Below are 16,759 nucleotides of genomic sequence, written 5' to 3' on the forward strand. Positions count from 1 at the left end.
AGTGTCCAGGCTATGGCAGTGTTATACAGAAGGCAGCATGCTGAGTGTCCAGGCTATGGCGGCGTTATATAGAAGGCAGCATGCTGAGTGTCCAGGCTATGGTGGTGTTATACAGAAGGCAGCATGCAGAGTGTCCAGGCTATGGCGGCGTTATATAGAAGGCAGCATGCTGAGTGTCCAGGCTATGGCGGTGTTATATAGAGGGCAGCGTGCAGAGTGTCCAGGCTATGGCGGTGTTATATAGAAGGCAGCGTGAAGAGTGTCCAGGCTATGGCGGTGTTATATAGAGGGCAGCATGCTGAGTGTCCAGGCTATGGCGGTGTTATATAGACGGCAGCATGCTGAGTGTCCAGGCTATGGCGGTGTTATATAGAGGGCAGCATGCTGAGTGTCCAGGCTATGGCGGTGTTAAATAGAGGGCGGCGTGCAGAGTGTCCAGGCTATGGTGGTGTTATACAGAAGGCAGCATGCTGAGTGTCCAGGCTATGGCGGTGTTATATAGAAGACAGCATGCTGAGTGTCCAGGCTATGGCGGTGTTATATAGAGGGCAGCATGCTGAGTGTCCAGGCTATGGCAGTGTTATATAGAGGGCAGCATGCAGAGTGTCCAGGCTATGGCGGTGTTATATAGAGGGCAGCATGCTGAGTGTCCAGGCTATCGCGGTGTTATATAGAAGGCAGCACGCTGAGTGTCCAGGCTATGGCAGTGTTATACAGAAGGCAGCATGCTGAGTGTCCAGGCTATGGCGGCGTTATATAGAAGGCAGCATGCTGAGTGTCCAGGCTATGGTGGTGTTATACAGAAGGCAGCATGCAGAGTGTCCAGGCTATGGCGGTGTTATATAGAAGGCAGCATGCTGAGTGTCCAGGCTATGGCGGTGTTATATAGAGGGCAGCGTGCAGAGTGTCCAGGCTATGGCGGTGTTATATAGAAGGCAGCGTGAAGAGTGTCCAGGCTATGGCGGTGTTATATAGAGGGCAGCATGCTGAGTGTCCAGGCTATGGCGGTGTTATATAGACGGCAGCATGCTGAGTGTCCAGGCTATGGCGGTGTTATATAGAGGGCAGCATGCTGAGTGTCCAGGCTATGGCGGTGTTATATAGAGGGCAGCATGCTGAGTGTCCAGGCTATGGCGGTGTTAAATAGAGGGCGGCGTGCAGAGTGTCCAGGCTATGGTGGTGTTATACAGAAGGCAGCATGCTGAGTGTCCAGGCTATGGCGGTGTTATATAGAAGGCAGCGTGCTGAGTGTCCAGGCTATGGCGGTGTTATATAGAAGGCAGCATGCAGAGTGTCCAGGCTATGGCGGTGTTATATAGAGGGCAGCATGCAGAGCGTCCAGGCAATGGCGGTGTTATATAGAGGGCAGCACGCTGAGTGTCCAGGCTATGGCGGTGTTATATAGAAGGCAGCGTGCTGAGTGTCCAGGCTATGGCGGTGTTATATAGAGGGCAGCATGCAGAGTGTCCAGGCTATGGCGGTGTTATATAGAGGGCAGCACGCTGAGTGTCCAGGCTATGGCGGTGTTATATAGAAGGCAGCGTGCTGAGTGTCCAGGCTATGGCGGTGTTATATAGAAGGCAGCCTGCAGAGTGTCCAGGCTATGGCGGTGTTATATAGAAGGCAGCATGCAGAGTGTCCAGGCTATGGCGGTGTTATATAGAAGGCAGCCTGCAGAGTGTCCAGGCTATGGCGGTGTTATATAGAAGGCAGCCTGCAGAGTGTCCAGGCTATGGCGGTGTTATATAGAAGGCAGCATGCAGAGTGTCCAGGCTATGGCGGTGTTATATAGAAGACAGCATGCTGAGTGTCCAGGCTATGGCGGTGTTATATAGAAGGCAGCATGCAGAGTGTCCAGGCTATGGCGGTGTTATATAGAAGGCAGCATGCTGATTGTCCAGGCTATGGCGGTGTTATATAGAAGACAGCATGCTGAGTGTCCAGGCTATGGCGGTGTTATATAGAGGGCAGCATGCTGAGTGTCCAGGCTATGGCGGTGTTATATAGAGGGCAGCATGCTGAGTGTCCAGGCTATGGCGGTGTTATATAGAGGGCAGCATGCAGAGTGTCCAGGCTATGGCGGCGTTATATAGAAGGCAGCGTGCAGAGTGTCCGGGCTATGGCGGCGTTATATAGAGGGCAGCATGCTGAGTGTCCAGGCTATGGCGGTGTTATATAGAAGGCAGCATGCAGAGTGTCCAGGCTATGGCGGTGTTATATAGAAGGCAGCATGCAGAGTGTCCAGGCTATGGCGGTGTTATATAGAAGGCAGCATGCAGAGTGTCCAGGCTATGGCGGTGTTATATAGAAGGCAGCACGCTGAGTGTCCAGGCTATGGCGGTGTTATATAGACGGCAGCATGCTGAGTGTCCAGGCTATGGCGGCGTTATATAGAAGGCAGCATGCAGAGTGTCCAGGCTATGGCAGTGTTATATAGAAGGCAGCATGCAGAATGTCCAGGCTATGGCGGTGTTATATAGAAGGCAGCGTGCAGAGTGTCCAGGCTATGGCGGTGTTATATAGAAGGCAGCATGCAGAGTGTCCAGGCTATGGCGGTGTTATATAGAAGGCAGCACGCTGAGTGTCCAGGCTATGGCGGTGTTATATAGACGGCAGCATGCTGAGTGTCCAGGCTATGGCGGCGTTATATAGAAGGCAGCATGCAGAGTGTCCAGGCTATGGCAGTGTTATATAGAAGGCAGCATGCAGAATGTCCAGGCTATGGCGGTGTTATATAGAAGGCAGCGTGCAGAGTGTCCAGGCTATGGCGGTGTTATATAGAAGGCAGCATGCAGAGTGTCCAGGCTATGGCGGTGTTATATAGAGGGCAGCATGCAGAGTGTCCAGGCTATGGCGGTGTTATATAGAAGACAGCATGCTGAGTGTCCAGGCTATGGCGGTGTTATATAGAAGACAGCATGCAGAATGTCCAGGCTATGGCGGTGTTATATAGAAGGCAGCATGCAGAGTGTCCAGGCTATGGCGGCGTTATATAGAAGGCAGCATGCAGAGTGTCCAGGCTATGGCGGTGTTATATAGAGGGCAGCATGCAGAGTGTCCAGGCTATGGCGGTGTTATATAGAAGGCAGCATGCTGAGTGTCCAGGCTATGGCGGTGTTATATAGAAGGCAGCATGCAGAGTGTCCAGGCTATGGAGGTGTTATATAGAAGGCAGCATGCTGAGTGTCCAGGCTATGGCGGCGTTATATAGAAGGCAGCATGCTGAGTGTCCAGGCTATGGCGGTGTTATATAGAGGGCAGCGAGCAGAGTGTCCAGGCTATGGCAGTGTTATATAGAGGGCAGCGTGAAGAGTGTCCAGGCTATGGCGGTGTTATATAGAAGACAGCCTGCTGAGTGTCCAGGCTATGGCGGTGTTATATAGACGGCAGCATGCTGAGAGTGTCCAGGCTATGGCGGTGTTATATAGAGGGCAGCACGCTGAGTGTCCAGGCTATGGCGGTGTTATATAGAGGGCAGCACGCTGAGTGTCCAGGCTATGGCGGTGTTATATAGAGGGCAGCATGCAGAGTGTCCAGGCTATGGCGGTGTTATATAGAGGGCAGCGTGCAGAGTGTCCAGGCTATGGCGGTGTTATATAGAAGGCAGCATGCTGAGTGTCCAGGCTATGGCGGTGTTATATAGAAGGCAGCATGCTGAGTGTCCAGGCTATGGCGCTGTTATATAGAGGGCAGCGTGCAGAGTGTCCAGGCTATGGCGGTGTTATATAGAGGGCAGCATGCAGAGTGTCCAGGCTATGGCGGTGTTATATAGAAGGCAGCATGCAGAGTGTCCAGGCTATGGAGGTGTTATATAGAAGGCAGCATGCTGAGTGTCCAGGCTATGGCGGCGTTATATAGAAGGCAGCATGCTGAGTGTCCAGGCTATGGCGGTGTTATATAGAGGGCAGCGAGCAGAGTGTCCAGGCTATGGCGGTGTTATATAGAGGGCAGCGAGCAGAGTGTCCAGGCTATGGCGGTGTTATATAGACGGCAGCATGCTGAGTGTCCAGGCTATGGCGGTGTTATATAGACGGCAGCATGCTGAGTGTCCAGGCTATGGCGGTGTTATATAGAAGGCAGCATGCAGAGTGTCCAGGCTATGGCGGTGTTATATAGAAGGCAGCATGAAGAGTGTCCAGGCTATGGCGGTGTTATATAGAAGACAGCATGCTGAGTGTCCAGGCTATGGCGGTGTTATATAGAGGGCAGCGTGCAGAGTGTCCAGGCTATGGCGGTGTTATATAGACGGCAGCATGCTGAGTGTCCAGGCTATGGCGGTGTTATATAGACGGCAGCATGCTGAGTGTCCAGGCTATGGCGGTGCTATATAGAAGGCAGCACGCAGAGTATCCAGGCTATGGCGGTGTTATATAGAGGGCAGCACGCTGAGTGTCCAGGCTATGGCGGTGTTATATAGACGGCAGCATGCTGAGTGTCCAGGCTATGGCGGTGTTATATAGAAGGCAGCACGCAGAGTGTCCAGGCTATGGCGGTGTTATATAGAAGGCAACATGCAGAGTGTCCAGGCTATGGCGGTGTTATATAGAGGGCAGCATGCAGAGTGTCCAGGCTATGGCGGTGTTATATAGAGGGCAGCATGCTGAGTGTCCAGGCTATGGCGGTGTTATATAGAGGGCAGCAGGTGAGTGTCCAGGCTATGGCGGTGTTATATAGAGGGCAGCAGGTGAGTGTCCAGGCTATGGCGGTGTTATATAGAGGGCAGCATGCTGAGTGTCCAGGCTATGGCGGTGTTATATAGAAGGCAGCATGCTGAGTGTCCAGGCTATGGCGGTGTTATATAGAGGGCAGCATGCAGAGTGTCCAGGCTATGGCAGTGTTATATAGAAGGCAGCGTGCTGAGTGTCCAGGCTATGGCGGTGTTATATAGAGGGCAGCATGCTGAGTGTCCAGGCTATGGCGGTGTTATATAGAGGGCAGCGTGCAGAGTGTCCAGGCTATGACGGTGTTATATAGAAGGCAGCATGCAGAGTGTCCAGGCTATGGCGGTGTTATATAGAGGGCAGCATGCTGAGTGTCCAGGCTATGGCGGTGTTATATAGAAGGCAGCATGCTGAGTGTCCAGGCTATGGCGGTGTTATATAGAGGGCAGCAGGTGAGTGTCCAGGCTATGGCGGTGTTATATAGAGGGCAGCGTGCAGAGTGTCCAGGCTATGGCGGTGTTATATAGACAGCTGCATGCAGAGTGTCCAGGCTATGGCGGTGTTATATAGAGGGCAGCATGCAGAGTGTCCAGGCTATGGCGGTGTTATATAGAAAGCAGCATGCTGAGTGTCCAGGCTATGGCGGTGTTATATAGAAGGCAGCACGCAGAGTGTCCAGGCTATGGCGGTGTTATATAGAGAGCAGCATGCTGAGTGTCCAGGCTATGGAGGTGTTATATAGAAGGCAGCATGCTGAGTGTCCAGGCTATGGCGGCGTTATATAGAAGGCAGCATGCTGAGTGTCCAGGCTATGGCGGTGTTATATAGAGGGCAGCGAGCAGAGTGTCCAGGCTATGGCGGTGTTATATAGAGGGCAGCGTGAAGAGTGTCCAGGCTATGGCGGTGTTATATAGAAGACAGCCTGCTGAGTGTCCAGGCTATGGCGGTGTTATATAGACGGCAGCATGCTGAGAGTGTCAAGGCTATGGCGGTGTTATATAGAGGGCAGCACGCTGAGTGTCCAGGCTATGGCGGTGTTATATAGACGGCAGCATGCTGAGTGTCCAGGCTATGGCGGTGTTATATAGAGGGCAGCATGCTGAGTGTCCAGGCTATGGCGGAGTTATATAGAGGGCAGCATGCTGAGTGTCCAGGCTATGGCGGTGTTATATAGAGGGCAGCATGCTGAGTGTCCAGGCTATGGCGGTGTTATATAGAGGGCAGCATGCAGAGTGTCCAGGCTATGGCGGTGTTATATAGAGGGCAGCGTGCAGAGTGTCCAGGCTATGGCGGTGTTATATAGAAGGCAGCATGCTGAGTGTCCAGGCTATGGCGGTGTTATATAGAAGGCAGCATGCTGAGTGTCCAGGCTATGGCGCTGTTATATAGAGGGCAGCGTGCAGAGTGTCCAGGCTATGGCGGTGTTATATAGAAGGCAGCATGCTGAGTGTCCAGGCTATGGCGGCGTTATATAGAAGGCAGCATGCTGAGTGTCCAGGCTATGGCGGTGTTATATAGAGGGCAGCGAGCAGAGTGTCCAGGCTATGGCGGTGTTATATAGAGGGCAGCGAGCAGAGTGTCCAGGCTATGGCGGTGTTATATAGACGGCAGCATGCTGAGTGTCCAGGCTATGGCGGTGTTATATAGAAGGCAGCATGAAGAGTGTCCAGGCTATGGCGGTGTTATATAGAAGACAGCATGCTGAGTGTCCAGGCTATGGCGGTGTTATATAGAGGGCAGCGTGCAGAGTGTCCAGGCTATGGCGGTGTTATATAGAAGGCAGCATGCTGAGTGTCCAGGCTATGGCGGTGTTATATAGAAGGCAGCGTGCTGAGTGTCCAGGCTATGGCGATGTTATATAGAAGGCAGCATGCAGAGTGTCCAGGCTATGGCGGTGTTATATAGAGGGCAGCATGCTGAGTGTCCAGGCTATGGCGGTGTTATAAAGAGGGCGGCGTGCAGAGTGTCCAGGCTATGGCGGTGTTATACAGAAGGCAGCATGCTGAGTGTCCAGGCTATGGCGGTGTTATATAGAAGGCAGCGTGCTGAGTGTCCAGGCTATGGCGGTGTTATATAGAAGGCAGCATGCAGAGTGTCCAGGCTATGGCGGTGTTATATAGAAGGCAGCATGCAGAGTGTCCAGGCTATGGCGGTGTTATATAGAAGGCAGCATGCAGAGTGTCCAGGCTATGGCGGTGTTATATAGAGGGCAGCACGCTGAGTGTCCAGGCTATGGCGGTGTTATATAGAAGACAGCATGCAGAGTGTCCAGGCTACGGCGGTGTTATATAGACGGCAGCATGCAGAGTGTCCAGGCTATGGCGGTGTTATATAGAAGGCAGCGTGCTGAGTGTCCAGGCTATGGCGGTGTTATATAGAGGGCAGCATGCTGAGTGTCCAGGCTATGGCGGTGTTAGATAGAAGGCAGCATGCTGAGTGTCCAGGCTATGGCAGTGTTATATAGAGGGCAGCATGCAGAGTGTCCAGGCTATGGCGGTGTTATATAGAGGGCAGCATGCTGAGTGTCCAGGCTATCGCGGTGTTATATAGAAGGCAGCACGCTGAGTGTCCAGGCTATGGCAGTGTTATACAGAAGGCAGCATGCTGAGTGTCCAGGCTATGGCGGCGTTATATAGAAGGCAGCATGCTGAGTGTCCAGGCTATGGCGGTGTTATATAGAAGGCAGCATGCAGAGTGTCCAGGCTATGGCGGCGTTATATAGAAGGCAGCATGCTGAGTGTCCAGGCTATGGCGGTGTTATATAGAGGGCAGCGTGCAGAGTGTCCAGGCTATGGCGGTGTTATATAGAAGGCAGCGTGAAGAGTGTCCAGGCTATGGCGGTGTTATATAGAGGGCAGCATGCTGAGTGTCCAGGCTATGGCGGTGTTATATAGACGGCAGCATGCTGAGTGTCCAGGCTATGGCGGTGTTAAATAGAGGGCGGCGTGCAGAGTGTCCAGGCTATGGTGGTGTTATACAGAAGGCAGCATGCTGAGTGTCCAGGCTATGGCGGTGTTATATAGAAGGCAGCGTGCTGAGTGTCCAGGCTATGGCGGTGTTATATAGAAGGCAGCATGCAGAGTGTCCAGGCTATGGCGGTGTTATATAGAGGGCAGCATGCAGAGTGTCCAGGCATTGGCGGTGTTATATAGAGGGCAGCACGCTGAGTGTCCAGGCTATGGCGGTGTTATATAGAAGGCAGCGTGCTGAGTGTCCAGGCTATGGCGGTGTTATATAGAGGGCAGCATGCAGAGTGTCCAGGCTATGGCGGTGTTATATAGAGGGCAGCACGCTGAGTGTCCAGGCTATGGCGGTGTTATATAGAAGGCAGCGTGCTGAGTGTCCAGGCTATGGCGGTGTTATATAGAAGGCAGCCTGCAGAGTGTCCAGGCTATGGTGGTGTTATATAGAAGGCAGCATGCAGAGTGTCCAGGCTATGGCGGTGTTATATAGAAGACAGCATGCTGAGTGTCCAGGCTATGGCGGTGTTATATAGAAGGCAGCATGCAGAGTGTCCAGGCTATGGCGGTGTTATATAGAAGGCAGCATGCTGATTGTCCAGGCTATGGCGGTGTTATATAGAAGACAGCATGCTGAGTGTCCAGGCTATGGCGGTGTTATATAGAGGGCAGCATGCTGAGTGTCCAGGCTATGGCGGTGTTATATAGAGGGCAGCATGCTGAGTGTCCAGGCTATGGCGGTGTTATATAGAGGGCAGCATGCAGAGTGTCCAGGCTATGGCGGCGTTATATAGAAGGCAGCGTGCAGAGTGTCCGGGCTATGGCGGCGTTATATAGAGGGCAGCATGCTGAGTGTCCAGGCTATGGCGGTGTTATATAGAAGGCAGCATGCAGAGTGTCCAGGCTATGGCGGTGTTATATAGAAGGCAGCATGCAGAGTGTCCAGGCTATGGCGGTGTTATATAGAAGGCAGCATGCAGAGTGTCCAGGCTATGGCGGTGTTATATAGAAGGCAGCACGCTGAGTGTCCAGGCTATGGCGGTGTTATATAGACGGCAGCATGCTGAGTGTCCAGGCTATGGCGGCGTTATATAGAAGGCAGCATGCAGAGTGTCCAGGCTATGGCAGTGTTATATAGAAGGCAGCATGCAGAGTGTCCAGGCTATGGCGGTGTTATATAGAAGGCAGCGTGCAGAGTGTCCAGGCTATGGCGGTGTTATATAGAAGGCAGCATGCAGAGTGTCCAGGCTATGGCGGTGTTATATAGAGGGCAGCATGCAGAGTGTCCAGGCTATGGCGGTGTTATATAGAAGACAGCATGCTGAGTGTCCAGGCTATGGCGGTGTTATATAGAAGGCAGCATGCAGAGTGTCCAGGCTATGGCGGCGTTATATAGAAGGCAGCATGCAGAGTGTCCAGGCTATGGCGGTGTTATATAGAGGGCAGCATGCAGAGTGTCCAGGCTATGGCGGTGTTATATAGAAGGCAGCATGCTGAGTGTCCAGGCTATGGCGGTGTTATATAGAAGGCAGCATGCAGAGTGTCCAGGCTATGGAGGTGTTATATAGAAGGCAGCATGCTGAGTGTCCAGGCTATGGCGGCGTTATATAGAAGGCAGCATGCTGAGTGTCCAGGCTATGGCGGTGTTATATAGAGGGCAGCGAGCAGAGTGTCCAGGCTATGGCAGTGTTATATAGAGGGCAGCGTGAAGAGTGTCCAGGCTATGGCGGTGTTATATAGAAGACAGCCTGCTGAGTGTCCAGGCTATGGCGGTGTTATATAGACGGCAGCATGCTGAGAGTGTCCAGGCTATGGCGGTGTTATATAGAGGGCAGCACGCTGAGTGTCCAGGCTATGGCGGTGTTATATAGACGGCAGCATGCTGAGTGTCCAGGCTATGGCGGTGTTATATAGAGGGCAGCATGCTGAGTGTCCAGGCTATGGCGGTGTTATATAGACGGCAGCATGCTGAGTGTCCAGGCTATGGCGGTGTTATATAGAAGGCAGCATGCAGAGTGTCCAGGCTATGGCGGTGTTATATAGAAGGCAGCATGAAGAGTGTCCAGGCTATGGCGGTGTTATATAGAAGACAGCATGCTGAGTGTCCAGGCTATGGCGGTGTTATATAGAGGGCAGCGTGCAGAGTGTCCAGGCTATGGCGGTGTTATATAGACGGCAGCATGCTGAGTGTCCAGGCTATGGCGGTGTTATATAGACGGCAGCATGCTGAGTGTCCAGGCTATGGCGGTGCTATATAGAAGGCAGCACGCAGAGTATCCAGGCTATGGCGGTGTTATATAGAGGGCAGCACGCTGAGTGTCCAGGCTATGGCGGTGTTATATAGACGGCAGCATGCTGAGTGTCGAGGCTATGGCGGTGTTATATAGAAGGCAGCACGCAGAGTGTCCAGGCTATGGCGGTGTTATATAGAAGGCAACATGCAGAGTGTCCAGGCTATGGCGGTGTTATATAGAGGGCAGCATGCAGAGTGTCCAGGCTATGGCGGTGTTATATAGAGGGCAGCATGCTGAGTGTCCAGGCTATGGCGGTGTTATATAGAGGGCAGCAGGTGAGTGTCCAGGCTATGGCGGTGTTATATAGAGGGCAGCAGGTGAGTGTCCAGGCTATGGTGGTGTTATATAGAGGGCAGCATGCTGAGTGTCCAGGCTATGGCGGTGTTATATAGAAGGCAGCATGCTGAGTGTCCAGGCTATGGCGGTGTTATATAGAGGGCAGCATGCAGAGTGTCCAGGCTATGGCAGTGTTATATAGAAGGCAGCGTGCTGAGTGTCCAGGCTATGGCGGTGTTATATAGAGGGCAGCATGCAGAGTGTCCAGGCTATGGCGGTGTTATATAGAAGACAGCATGCTGAGTGTCCAGGCTATGGCGGTGTTATATAGAAGGCAGCATGCTGAGTGTCCAGGCTATGGCGGTGTTATATAGAGGGCAGCGTGCAGAGTGTCCAGGCTATGACGGTGTTATATAGAAGGCAGCATGCAGAGTGTCCAGGCTATGGCGGTGTTATATAGAGGGCAGCATGCTGAGTGTCCAGGCTATGGCGGTGTTATATAGAAGGCAGCATGCTGAGTGTCCAGGCTATGGCGGTGTTATATAGAGGGCAGCAGGTGAGTGTCCAGGCTATGGCGGTGTTATATAGAGGGCAGCGTGCAGAGTGTCCAGGCTATGGCGGTGTTATATAGACGGCAGCATGCAGAGTGTCCAGGCTATGGCGGTGTTATATAGAGGGCAGCATGCAGAGTGTCCAGGCTATGGCGGTGTTATATAGAAAGCAGCATGCTGAGTGTCCAGGCTATGGCGGTGTTATATAGAAGGCAGCACGCAGAGTGTCCAGGCTATGGCGGTGTTATATAGAAGGCAGCATGCAGTGTCCAGGCTATGGCGGTGTTATATAGACGGCAGCATGCAGAGTGTCCAGGCTATGGAGGTGTTATATAGAAGGCAGCATGCTGAGTGTCCAGGCTATGGCGGTGTTATATAGAGGGCAGCGAGCAGAGTGTCCAGGCTATGGCGGTTTTATATAGAGGGCAGCGTGAAGAGTGTCCAGGCTATGGCGGTGTTATATAGAAGACAGCCTGCTGAGTGTCCAGGCTATGGCGGTGTTATATAGACGGCAGCATGCTGAGAGTGTCCAGGCTATGGCGGTGTTATATAGAGGGCAGCACGCTGAGTGTCCAGGCTATGGCGGTGTTATATAGACGGCAGCATGCTGAGTGTCCAGGCTATGGCGGTGTTATATAGAGGGCAGCATGCTGAGTGTCCAGGCTATGGCGGAGTTATATAGAAGGCAGCATGCCGAGTGTCCAGGCTATGGCGGTGTTATATAGAGGGTAGCATGCTGAGTGTCCAGGCTATGGCGGTGTTATATAGAGGGCAGCATGCAGAGTGTCCAGGCTATGGCGGTGTTATATAGAGGGCAGCGTGCAGAGTGTCCAGGCTATGGCGGTGTTATATAGAAGGCAGCATGCTGAGTGTCCAGGCTATGGCGGTGTTATATAGAAGGCAGCATGCTGAGTGTCCAGGCTATGGCGCTGTTATATAGAGGGCAGCGTGCAGAGTGTCCAGGCTATGGCGGTGTTATATAGAAGGCAGCATGCTGAGTGTCCAGGCTATGGCGGCGTTATATAGAAGGCAGCATGCTGAGTGTCCAGGCTATGGCGGTGTTATATAGAGGGCAGCGAGCAGAGTGTCCAGGCTATGGCGGTGTTATATAGAGGGCAGCGAGCAGAGTGTCCAGGCTATGGCGGTGTTATATAGACGGCAGCATGCTGAGTGTCCAGGCTATGGCGGTGTTATATAGAAGGCAGCATGCAGAGTGTCCAGGCTATGGCGGTGTTATATAGAAGGCAGCATGAAGAGTGTCCAGGCTATGGCGGTGTTATATAGAAGACAGCATGCTGAGTGTCCAAGCTATGGCGGTGTTATATAGACGGCAGCATGCTGAGTGTCCAGGCTATGGCGGTGTTATATAGACGGCAGCATGCTGAGTGTCCAGGCTATGGCGGTGTTATATAGAAGGCAGCATGCTGAGTGTCCAGGCTATGGCGGTGCTATATAGAAGGCAGCACGCAGAGTATCCAGGCTATGGCGGTGTTATATAGAGGGCAGCACGCTGAGTGTCCAGGCTATGGCGGTGTTATATAGAAGGCAGCACGCTGAGTGTCCAGGCTATGGCGGTGTTATATAGACGGCAGCATGCTGAGTGTCCAGGCTATGGCGGTGTTATATAGAAGGCAGCACGCAGAGTGTCCAGGCTATGGCGGTGTTATATAGAAGGCAACATGCAGAGTGTCCAGGCTATGGCGGTGTTATATAGAGGGCAGCAGGTGAGTGTCCAGGCTATGGCGGTGTTATATAGAGGGCAGCATGCTGAGTGTCCAGGCTATGGCGGTGTTATATAGAGGGCAGCAGGTGAGTGTCCAGGCTATGGCGGTGTTATATAGAGGGCAGCAGGTGAGTGTCCAGGCTATGGCGGTGTTATATAGAGGGCAGCATGCTGAGTGTCCAGGCTATGGCGGTGTTATATAGAAGGCAGCATGCTGAGTGTCCAGGCTATGGCGGTGTTATATAGAGGGCAGCATGCAGAGTGTCCAGGCTATGGCAGTGTTATATAGAAGGCAGCGTGCTGAGTGTCCAGGCTATGGCGGTGTTATATAGAGGGCAGCATGCTGAGTGTCCAGGCTATGGCGGTGTTATATAGACGGCAGCATGCAGAGTGTCCAGGCTATGGCGGTGTTATATAGAGGGCAGCATGCTGAGTGTCCAGGCTATGGCGGTGTTATATAGAGGGCAGCGTGCAGAGTGTCCAGGCTATGACGGTGTTATATAGAAGGCAGCATGCAGAGTGTCCAGGCTATGGCGGTGTTATATAGAGGGCAGCATGCTGAGTGTCCAGGCTATGGCGGTGTTATATAGAAGGCAGCATGCTGAGTGTCCAGGCTATGGCGGTGTTATATAGAGGGCAGCAGGTGAGTGTCCAGGCTATGGCGGTGTTATATAGAGGGCAGCGTGCAGAGTGTCCAGGCTATGGCGGTGTTATATAGAAGGCAGCATGCTGAGTGTCCAGGCTATGGCGGTGTTATATAGAAGGCAGCGTGCTGAGTGTCCAGGCTATGGCGGTGTTATATAGAAGACAGCATGCAGAGTGTCCAGGCTATGGCGGCGTTATATAGAGGGCAGCATGCAGAGTGTCCAGGCTATGGCGGTGTTATATAGAGGGCAGCATGCTGAGTGTCCAGGCTATGGCGGTGTTATATAGAAGGCAGCGTGCAGAGTGTCCAGGCTATGGAGGTGTTATATAGACGGCAGCATGCTGAGTGTCCAGGCTATGGCGGTGTTATATAGAGGGCAGCATGCTGAGTGTCCAGGCTATGGCGGTGTTATATAGAGGGCAGCATGCAGAGTGTCCAGGCTATGGCGGTGTTATATAGAAGACAGCATGCTGAGTGTCCAGGCTATGGCGGTGTTATATAGAGGGCAGCGAGCAGAGTGTCCAGGCTATGGCGGTGTTATATAGAGGGCAGCGTGCAGAGTGTCCAGGCTATGGCGGTGTTATATAGACGGCAGCATGCTGAGTGTCCAGGCTATGGCGGTGTTATATAGAAGACAGCATGCTGAGTGTCCAGGCTATGGCGGTGTTATATAGAGGGCAGCATGCAGAGTGTCCAGGCTATGGCGGTGTTATATAGAAGACAGCATGCTGAGTGTCCAGGCTATGGCGGTGTTATATAGAGGGCAGCATGCAGAGTGTCCAGGCTATGGCGGTGTTATATAGAGGGCAGCATGCAGAGTGTCCAGGCTATGGCGGTGTTATATAGAGGGCAGCGTGCTGAGTGTCCAGGCTATGGCGGTGTTATATAGAAGGCAGCATGCTGAGTGTCCAGTCTATGGCGGTGTTATATAGAAGGCAGCATGCAGAGTGTCCAGGCTATGGCGGTGTTATATAGAGGGCAGCAGGTGAGTGTCCAGGCTATGGCGGTGTTATATAGAAGGCAGCATGCTGAGTGTCCAGGCTATGGCGGTGTTATATAGAAGGCAGCATGCAGAGTGTCCAGGCTATGGCGCTGTTATATAGAAGGCAGCATGCAGAGTGTCCAGGCTATGGCGGTGTTATATAGAGGGCAGCATGCTGAGTGTCCAGGCTATGGCGGTGTTATATAGAGGGCAGCGTGCTGAGTGTCCAGGCTATGGCGGTGTTATATAGAAGGCAGCATGCAGAGTGTCCAGGCTATGGCGGTGTTATATAGAGGGCAGCACGCTGAGTGTCCAGGCTATGGCGGTGTTATATAGAAGGCAGCATGCAGAGTGTCCAGGCTATGGCGCTGTTATATAGAAGGCAGCATGCAGAGTGTCCAGGCTATGGCGGTGTTATATAGAAGGCAGCATGCTGAGTGTCCAGGCTATGGCGCTGTTATATAGAAGGCAGCATGCTGAGTGTCCAGGCTATGGCAGTGTTATATAGAAGGCAGCAGGTGAGTGTCCAGGCTATGGCGGTGTTATATAGAGGGCAGCATGCAGAGTGTCCAGGCTATGGCAGTGTTATATAGAAGGCAGCATGCAGAGTGTCCAGGCTATGGCGGCGTTATATAGAAGGCAGCATGCAGAGTGTCCAGGCTATGGCGGCGTTATATAGAGGGCAGCATGCTGAGTGTCCAGGCTATGGCGGTGTTATATAGAGGGCAGCATGCAGAGTGTCCAGGCTATGGCGGTGTTATATAGACGGCAGCACGCTGAGTGTCCGGGCTATGGCGGCGTTATATAGATGGCAGCACGCTGAGTGTCCAGGCTATGGCGGTGTTATATAGAAGGCAGCACCCTGAGTGTCCAGGCTATGGCGGTGTTATATAGAAGGCAGCATGCTGAGTGTCCAGGCTATGGCGGTGTTATATAGACGGCAGCATGCTGAGTGTCCAGGCTATGGCGGTGTTATATAGACGGCAGCATGCTGAGTGTCCAGGCTATGGCGGTGTTATATAGAAGGCAGCGTGCTGAGAGTGTCCAGGCTATGGCGGTGTTATATAGAGGGCAGCATGCAGAGTGTCCAGGCTATGGCGGTGTTATATAGAGGGCAGCATGCAGAGTGTCCAGGCTATGGCAGTGTTATATAGAAGGCAGCAGGTGAGTGTCCAGGCTATGGCGGTGTTATATAGAGGGCAGCATGCAGAGTGTCCAGGCTATGGCGGTGTTATATAGAGGGCAGCACGCTGAGTGTCCAGGCTATGGCGGTGTTATATAGAGGGCAGCAGGTGAGTGTCCAGGCTATGGCGGTGTTATATAGAGGGCAGCATGCAGAGTGTCCAGGCTATGGCGGTGTTATATAGAAGGCAGCATGCAGAGTGTCCAGGCTATGGCGGTGTTATATAGAAGGCAGCAGGTGAGTGTCCAGGCTATGGCGGTGTTATATAGAGGGCAGCATGCAGAGTGTCCAGGCTATGGCAGTGTTATATAGAAGGCAGCATGCAGAGTGTCCAGGCTATGGCGGCGTTATATAGAAGGCAGCATGCAGAGTGTCCAGGCTATGGCGGCGTTATATAGAGGGCAGCATGCTGAGTGTCCAGGCTATGGCGGTGTTATATAGAGGGCAGCATGCTGAGTGTCCAGGCTATGGCGGTGTTATATAGAGGGCAGCATGCAGAGTGTCCAGGCTATGGCAGTGTTATATAGAAGGCAGCAGGTGAGTGTCCAGGCTATGGCGGTGTTATATAGAGGGCAGCATGCAGAGTGTCCAGGCTATGGCGGTGTTATATAGAGGGCAGCACGCTGAGTGTCCAGGCTATGGCGGTGTTATATAGAGGGCAGCAGGTGAGTGTCCAGGCTATGGCGGTGTTATATAGAGGGCAGCATGCAGAGTGTCCAGGCTATGGCGGTGTTATATAGAAGGCAGCATGCAGAGTGTCCAGGCTATGGCGGTGTATATAGAAGGCAGCATGCTGAGTGTCCAGGCTATGGCGGTGTTATATAGAGGGCAGCATGCTGAGTGTCCAGGCTATGGCGGTGTTATATAGAGGGCAGCACGCTGAGTGTCCAGGCTATGGCGGTGTTATATAGAGGGCAGCATGCAGAGTGTCCAGGCTATGGCGGTGTTATATAGAAGGCAGCATGCTGAGTGTCCAGGCTATGGCGGTGTTATATAGAGGGCAGCATGCTGAGTGTCCAGGCTATGGCGGTGTTATATAGAGGGCAGCATGCAGAGTGTCCAGGCTATGGCGGTGTTATATAGAAGGCAGCATGCTGAGTGTCCAGGCTATGGCGGTGTTATATAGAGGGCAGCATGCAGAGTGTCCAGGCTATGGCGGTGTTATATAGAAGGCAGCATGCAGAGTGTCCAGGCTATGGCGGTGTTATATAGAGGGCAGCATGCAGAGTGTCCAGGCTATGGCGGTGTTATATAGAAGGCAGCATGCTGAGTGTCCAGGCTATGGCGGTGTTATATAGAAGGCAGCATGCAGAGTGTCCAGTCTATGGCGGTGTTATATAGAAGGCAGCATGCTGAGTGTCCAGGCTATGGCGTTGTTATATAGAGGGCAGCATGCTGAGTGTCCAGGCTATGGCGGTGTTATATAGAAGGCAGCATGCAGAGTGTCCAGGCTATGGCGGTGTTATATAGAAGGCAGCATGCA

This window comes from Leptodactylus fuscus, chromosome 5, assembly GCF_031893055.1.
Source record: "Leptodactylus fuscus isolate aLepFus1 chromosome 5, aLepFus1.hap2, whole genome shotgun sequence".
In the NCBI taxonomy this organism is placed as follows: domain Eukaryota; kingdom Metazoa; phylum Chordata; class Amphibia; order Anura; family Leptodactylidae; genus Leptodactylus; species Leptodactylus fuscus.